The sequence below is a fragment of the Aptenodytes forsteri genome, unplaced genomic scaffold, assembly GCF_000699145.1.
Source record: "Aptenodytes forsteri isolate BGI_AS27 unplaced genomic scaffold, ASM69914v1 Scaffold345, whole genome shotgun sequence".
Taxonomy (NCBI): domain Eukaryota; kingdom Metazoa; phylum Chordata; class Aves; order Sphenisciformes; family Spheniscidae; genus Aptenodytes; species Aptenodytes forsteri.
In genome coordinates, this window is record NW_008796186.1 from 129,666 (window position 1) to 138,060 (window position 8,395).

At 36.8% G+C, this 8,395-nt stretch overlaps 1 long non-coding RNA gene across 1 annotated transcript in view; it reads right to left on the reverse strand.

Moving 5' to 3' along the window:
• LOC109279718 overlaps window positions 1-8,395 on the reverse strand; it is a 58,704-nt gene that overhangs the window by 39,384 nt on the left and 10,925 nt on the right. Inside the window, exon 2 of the long non-coding RNA XR_002086312.1 lies at window positions 1,428-1,493. This is a non-coding gene — a long non-coding RNA (uncharacterized LOC109279718). The remainder of the gene's footprint in view (window positions 1-1,427; window positions 1,494-8,395) is intronic.

An 8,395-nucleotide genomic window follows, 5' to 3' on the forward strand; every position in this document is an offset into this window, starting at 1 on the left:
TGTGTGGTGTTTAGCTGCCTGCTGGGTTAAACCACAACATACCACATAGCAGTTTTGCAATTTCTTCCTCATTGGAAATCCTGAGCTTTATGGAAGAGGGGCAAAAATTCATTCAGAATTCTGAGTATGAAGAGACGTATTTCTTCCGTAATGAAATTTTTATTAAAAATGTGTTTCAAGTTGGTATATAATGTTTTGCTGTTATGTCCTCTGTTTTATTTACTAATTAGTTCTTTCAATAACTGGCAATATGTTAGTTCTTTTGATAACTGGCAATATGGCTATGAAACAGGTGTTCCTGTTGTGTTGTATTTGTATTAGCATACAAGTTGAACAGATTAACTAATTTGACTTAGTCTGACTCCAGCTACCCCCGAAACATATACTATAGTTCCTGAATCTCATATCGTATATGTTTAAAAACAGCCACACTAAAAGTGGTCTTGATACTTGTGTCTCTCCATTCATTCCTAATTTCAAATCTTATTAAGGACAAAATTTGGAAGCTCCTACATCCACTGCTCAGTTTTATTTCTGCTTCCTCATTCTAATTCTGCAGAATTTATCACCTAACCTTGGTCTGGGCATGGAAGGGCAGTTATTAATAGATTCCAGGAATCATTAGTTCCTTGGCACCATGGTTGCCAGCTCAGGGAGGACCTTAGCCTGCCTTTTTCTCAGCGGGATTCCAGTAGGGACAGTGGTTAGGAAAGAAGATGTTATTTTGATTTTATTTCCTATGATGGCTGGAGCTGGATTTGTTGTTGTTTCTGTAACATGTTTCAAACACATCATGAATCTGTTATCTGACTGGCTGCTGGTGGGAGAAAGGAGGAGAAGCAGTGGCCCATGCTGCTGCTGCTAACAGTTTCCATTCCTGGCACCACCCTGGGATTGTGGTGTGGTTTGGGTTTTTTGGGTTTTTTTTGGTTTTTTTAATCTGCTTTCATCATCTGTTATCTTAACCAGATAAAACAGGGAGTAAAGGAGGATGGGAGGGTCCTTATTCCCTGCCACTTTCCACAGAAGCGCTCTCTCTTCCCACACAGCCCCTTAAAATAGCAAAATTGTACCTTTGAGTGCAAAGGACTTCAGTTCCTGAAGAAATTTCTTCAGGAATCCTGAATTTCTTCAGGAACTGAGTACAAATCGTATTTTCATATTTGCTGAAAGGCGCTCACACAATAAATTCCTACAGGAGACTTATACAATACAACCAATGAATCCAGCTTTAGCCATCTCACCAAAATTTCTTATAGGAAGGCAATCCTGGAGTACAGGAGATTTATTCAGGTAGAGTTATCTGATAAACGTAATGATACCTAGAGCACTTGATGAACCTCTGGGTCTTATCCTAAGATAGTCTTATCCTAAACCATAATAAAAACATGCACTCCACCATCAGATCCAGAACATCAAACGTTTACCTTCCTTGGTAGCTTGGATTCTTGTGAACATCCCGACCTGAATAGAAGCTTCATACCGGTCTTGACCTGCGGGTCAGAAGAGAGACCATCATGTGGCTGCAGATAATATTATGGATATTATGGATCTACTACTCCTGGCTGGTGTCCTTCTTTTAAATCTCCACTGAGAACAAACTGAACTATTGGAGAATATTTTTAAACGTGCTTCATACTTTTAAATTTTGTGGACTCACTGGTCATGAACTGTCATCTGGTATCCTTACTTCCTGGCTGCACCTCAGCATCTGCGTCTGGACCACTGGCATTTGAAATAGCCTGTTGGAGGATTTGGGGTTTGTAGTTGCACTCTGAGAACTCGAGCTGGCCTGCATGTAACACTACGGATTCACTAAGCTGACATTTTCTAATGGAATAATGCCCCTTCTAAAAACTTTTGACAGACTGGTCCAAACTCCATACTAGCACCTAGCCTAGCACCTTTCTCTCCCTTGAGCCAGTTATTGACTTCAGTAGGAGAGAAGTCAGGCTAACGCTGAACAGTTTTGGAAACCCCAAATTAATTGTATAATTATGGGCTCTGATATTTTTATTAAAGGAAATACCTTTGTTTGCTTGGGTTTTTATTTACCAGTGATTAAAATAATTTATACACAGTGGTTTGATTCTATAAAATGCATGACCACCTTTTCTTTCAGAAATTTCTTGATGGCTTTTATTTATGGTGTTACTGTATTCTGTAGTGTTATGAGATCAGTATGGGGAACAAATGTTTTCTCATAGATATCAGGATATCGAAACAAAATTCTCACAAGTCTGATAAATGTGCCTTTAGGTAGCATTTATACAAGCAGGCACTTAACAAGCAGGCCTTATTCACAAGATTATTAATTGGACAGTTTTAAAGAGTTTTTATAAATATTCTATGCTCATCTATCTGTCTGATGTTTTTCTCTCCCTGCCCCATAACATTATTAAGAGGCTCTTCAAAGGTAGACAACTACAGTATATAGATGATACCAATTTGTAAAACCAAGACAGCTGGATTTGCTTCATATTTCAGGGCATGGGAAACATGCAAACAAAAACAACTTACCTGGTCTACAGCCAATTGGTTTTTGACAAAATAATGCTACAGATTATTTAATCTATATGCTACAGCATTTTCATTTTTAAGATTTAGAGATAAGCTCAGAGACTGTAATATTCATAGTACAGCTGTTGTATTTGTTAAATGCTGATGCAGGTCCTAAGAGAAAATTATTATATCATCAATATAAACTGTCCTGGTTTCGGCTGGGATAGAGTTAATTTTCCTCCTAGTAGCTGGTACAGTGCTGGGTTTTGGATTTAGCATGAGAATAATGCGATAACACACTGATGTTTTCGTTGTTGCGAAGCGGTGTTTGTACTAAGTCAAGGACTTTTCAGCTTCCCACGCTCTGCCAGCGAGGAGGTGTGCAAGAAACTGGGAGGGGGCACGGCCAGGACAGCTGACCCCAACTGACCAAAGGGACATTCCATCCCATGGGACACCATGCTCAGTATATAAGCTGGAGGGAGCTGGCCAGGGGGCAGCGATTGCTGCTGGGGGACTTTTATTATTATCATCAACATCATCATCATTATTTTACTTTATTTCCATTATTAAACTGTTCTTATCTCAACCCATGAGTTTTCTCACTTTTACTCTTCCAATTCTCTCCCCCATCCCACCGGGGGCGGGGAGGGTGAGCAAGCGGCTGGGTGGTGCTCAGTTGCCAACTGAGGTTAAACCACGACAAAACATAACAGATTTTACCTTTTAAATCTGCCAGGAGAATTTTTATGAGACTCTGAAATGATGCAGAAGCTTTTTTTTAATCTTAGATGGTATTAACTAGTCTATATTGGCTACAAGAGGATTTTTAATTTTGTTCCCAATAGCTAATTTTCATTCAGAGAAGATGCTGTAATATTCTGGGCTTGTATAGCACTTTTTAAGCAGGTTTTCTAAGACGTCACATATAGTGAATGACGTTTCATAAACTTTTTGATGCAAATGTCATCAGCTGAAAAATTCCAACTATTACCAGGAACCCCATAGTTAAATGAAATCCTTTACATGTGAAAACTGAGTAAGAAATGAAAGTTTGTGTTTGTCTGGACTATAAATAGGCATGAAATTATTCAGATACTTTCCATGTGATCATCATATGTCAACTTTCACCTAGTAAGGCCCGTTTCAGGAAAGCACTTAGGTATTTCAAGCTATCGACTTCTGTAAAGCTTGTGATTAAGAGCTTTCCTGAAGAGCGACCCTAATTATCATTCTTATGACTTAAATAAGGTTGGCTATGTCTGCCCACCTACTTAACTTGGGGAACAAAGATTCAGCTTTTCAAATTAACATATCAAAGGTTTGTATTTTCCTCATTTAATATATAAGTTCCTTCCTTTGGAGAAGGAGAAACATTTTAAACTATTTTTGAACAGTTTGTCAGGAACTGCTATTTTTTAACTCCTCTTCCCCTCCTGGTCAGGTTTAAAAAGCATTAAGTTATAGGCCTCTGAATTTTCTATTACAGATTTTACTATCGGCCAGTTCTGACTGTTCTTCTGTTTAATATTTGATCAGTGTCTGGAAAGGCTTTCGTCTGAAGGGAACATATGATCAGTAATGACTTTGATATTTTTGTCTTGCTGAAAGTTGGCTATCTTTTAGCAATGCTTTTAAGGCATTAAGAAAACAAAAACTTTTCCAGCTGTTTTTCTTTTTTGGCTTTGAAAAAACACTATTTAAAGATTTCAAATTAAAAAGATCTCATGGAGCATTGAAAAACACATCTAGAGATAAACTGCAGTCTTTAATCACATGGGCATCATTGTGCACACAAGTGATCTTCTGGAATTTAGTGGGATGCTCTCATGCATAAAGGTTTCTGGAACTGACCTCTATTTTTCTTGCGCTTGGTTGCTGAAACATAGAGGTATTTTTATTAATTAAGATTAATTATTCTGATGTTTTCCAGAGGCAAAGTTTCTGAAGGCAACTATAACATTATTTTCCGAGATATTTTTCTTGCCTTATAGAAGGTGTTTCATCACTGTCAGAAAAGCTCCCTGTGTGGTTCCCAACGAAGTCTCACATACATTTAAATCCCCTACTGGAGGGGAAGATGATTTAATTGGGTATCAACATACTTTTTAAAAAAAAATTTAAAAAAATCCACAACTTTTTTTTTTTAAATCAACTCTGGACCTGAGTATGATTAACAGGAAAATCTCTCTACAGCACTACAAGGAATAATTAAGCTGTAAGTTTAGTCTGTGTTTGCCAAATGGGAAACAATATTTTTAACCACAGGCTCTCCCACCCCAACTTTATCCATCTAGATAAACATAATTAATAAATGGATGATGGTTTGTTAGCATTTTATTATACATGTTTGCAAGGGCATTAAGAATAATCATAAAATGCACAACAAATATTATAGGTATTGAGGTTTTCAGCAGTGGAAAACGTGACTTTTTCAAATCTGGGCTGGAAACATGTATTCCTACAAATTAACTATTCCTCTATGCAGAACAGCAATTGAGATACTGCTGCCTTAGTTGATTTACATACACTAATTGCTAGTTCCTATTAAGCACTGAGTGGTCACCTGCTCAATAATATTCATAAATTAATATTTTCAGATAGCAGTTATTCACAAATAGTAGGAAACACTAAATTCACTTTAGATTTTAGCAATGAAATTGCATTATCCTTTTGTTTAGGAACCTGTTTGCTGCTTTGCTATTCAAACAAAATGACCTAGTGAAGCTGTCAAAATTTGCAATGTTTTGTATGTGTATATTATGTAAACATACGTGTATGCATATATTTATATAATGGTAAAAGTTTCAAGCAGACAGGGATGGAAATATTTCATTTTTTCTGCACTTTGACTAAGTCACATGATCAAAGTGTCTCTACTAAAGTGACTCATTTATCTGGCTGGGAAATAATTATGTTCATATTTTGCTGCTGAGCCTTTAAGGCAGATCGAATTCTCCATATACAGGACCTACAGGAATAATCCATATTTATGGCTAATGCAGTTCAAAGGAAAATCTGAGCTGGCACTTCCTCGCAGCTGAACTTCCCCAAAAATCCATTTAACAGCTTAGTTCACTAGCATATGGCTCATCTGTATCTTAATCAATGCACAGCTGACAAATCAGAAGACAATATTATAGGCACAATATGCCTTGCCAGCCTGTGGCAAAGGGAAGCCATAGACTTTACAGAAAACGAAGACTGGAAATGCTTGGCCGTAGCACAATTGACATAACCTGTACAGGCTTCACAACACCATCCCATGTAAATTCACATCACTGCGTTGGCCTTGATTCAGCAAGGTACTCGCGGCCAGTGAGATTAAAGCACAGCAATGGCCCTTCTGCTTCTGACTGGATTACTCAATTAAATATTACACTGAGTTGAGGCCTTTATATGGGACTACTTTGGGTCCTATTTACCAAACAGACGTCCCAAATTATTAGTAGGCAACAGTGGTAAAACCCCCTCAGTTTTACAACACGCTGACTGACAGACATTCTGACTCACTTGGCTCTTTTGCTTTCTCCTAGGTTTGGTAAAAACACTTCAAGTCCAGGATGGACAACCCTGGAGATTTGAGGACAACTTTTGGTACAAGCTGGAAAAACATACAGGAATTCCATGTTCTGCTTGAATGACAGTGTGGAGGGATTGTTTTAGGAACAACAAGTTCCTCAATTTTAGAGACTCAGTTCTGTATCTGACTTCTGAAGATAACAAGATACTTTTTTTTCCTTTTTTTGTTGTTGTTATAGTGATACTTGTCATTTAAGAATTTCCTGATTTTTCAAAACAACCCCCCCCCAATCCTCACAGTGCCTTTCCTTTCTTTTAAGGAATTCTTGATTCTGTACATATGTAGTTTAATTTTCTAGAAAATGAAAAAACTAGCAAGAGAAATAGATTTTTATCTCTGTTTAGTTCTTTGTGTTTCCTTTTTTTGTTGTTGTTATAGTGATACTTGTCATTTAAGAATTTCCTGATTTTTCAAAACAACCCCCCCCCAATCCTCACAGTGCCTTTCCTTTCTTTTAAGGAATTCTTGATTCTGTACATATGTAGTTTAATTTTCTAGAAAATGAAAAAACTAGCAAGAGAAATAGATTTTTATCTCTGTTTAGTTCTTTGTGTTTTGAGGAGTATGTTCAGAGATAAGAGGGTCTCTGTGCTCTTGCCGAAGGTATGAACATGTAAAATATGACGGAAAGAAGCATTAATACCCTGCCATATGAGGGTGACAAATGCAGACCTTAGAAAATGCTTTTAAAGATAAGCATTATTTCTGTTATGCTAAGACACTTGCTCAACTGAAGAGGCACAAAACTGCCACTTACTGGAATTTCAAGTGAAACCTCAATTTACTCCTAGAAGTTAGTGATTTTCAGAATCTCATCTGTGGCTAAAGGGCCTGAATTCTGCTCCTGTTGTGTTTCTATTGACTCCACTGAGAACAGACTGGAGTCTAAGAAGCCATAATTAAGGAGGAAGGAAGTGCAAATGATCCTACAGGATGACTCTGAATTTAGGACATTATTGTGGAGTATTTCTGCACAGTTTTGATAATAAACATTGTCCTGAAAAAAGCAAAATAGTAATAACTCAATCTGATAGACGTAATTTGTTGTCTTTTTACCTGGGTGTGTGTGTGTTTGTAACAAACAGTTACGTTACTGTGATACTTCTAATGATAATTATTATTAATTATTAGCTTGAAGAGTACTTCATCACAAAAAGGTGTGTAGAAGTGTGCATCAATTTGCACATCTGATTTGCATAAACATTCAGATGATGTTTTCAATTTTTGTCCTTTTGAAATGCTCATGTGGTAGTATAAAAGCTATAAATCATTCTTGTGAGCAAAAATATCATTTGCTACTGTTAGAAGGCAAGTTAACAGTATTAGAACTTTAGTGAAATCTGAATGCATTCCACGTTCAATTTTTTTAATAAGAACTGTAAATAATAGACCATTTTGGAGTATAATAAACGATCCCTTCCAAAGTCTAATGATAGCTTACTTTAGTTATAGCCGTTCTTTTACAGCAATAGACAGCTTTAAAAAATCATTCTTACAGCATACACATAATTTTAAAGAGCTGGAATAAAGTTTTGGAGCAAGTCCATTCATTTAATTTATTCAAGTATGACAAGTACTGACCTAAATCTCATCTTACACAGGAAGCTGCCTTATCTTTTGGGATTTCAGTTTGCACATAGTATTCTCTTTACAGGTATTTCATATTCTAGAGATTTCCTTTCTACTCAGGGTATTGCTTATCCTCATTGATCAAACCTCATCAATCAGATGCTAAAGATTTATAAAGTAGGTTTAAAAAGAATAAGATTTTAAAAATTAATGAAGTCTATATTAAAAATTTTCCTCTGAATTTGAAGTCTCTGAAGAATCGTATTTTCCAGATTTTTACTGGAACCCTAAAGAGTAATATTTACATTTTTTTTAATTAAGTAAAGCACCAACTCCTACTTAATCACACAGCTTTGGAAGTTGCAAATTTAAAAATGCAGCAAGATTTATGATATAACTGAGAGGTCAAAGTAATGCAGCCATATTATTAGCACTAACTGCAGCATTATAGTGTTCTTTACCTATATTCTAAGCAGATAACTATTTTCAAGCAAACTAAGCTTCAACTGTTCTGAAAAAAATAGAGGAGAAGAAAAATCAAGTCTCCTTCAGAGAAATACATGCATCTTTCTGCCTCTGGTGAGGCTGTCATTTTCATAGACTCACAAAATAGTTTGGGTTGGAAGGGACCTCTAACGGTCATCTAGTCCAACCCCCCTGCCGTGGGCAGGGACATCTTCAACTAGAGCAGGTCGCTCAGAGCCCCGTCCAACCTGACCTGGAATGTTTCCAGGGATGGGG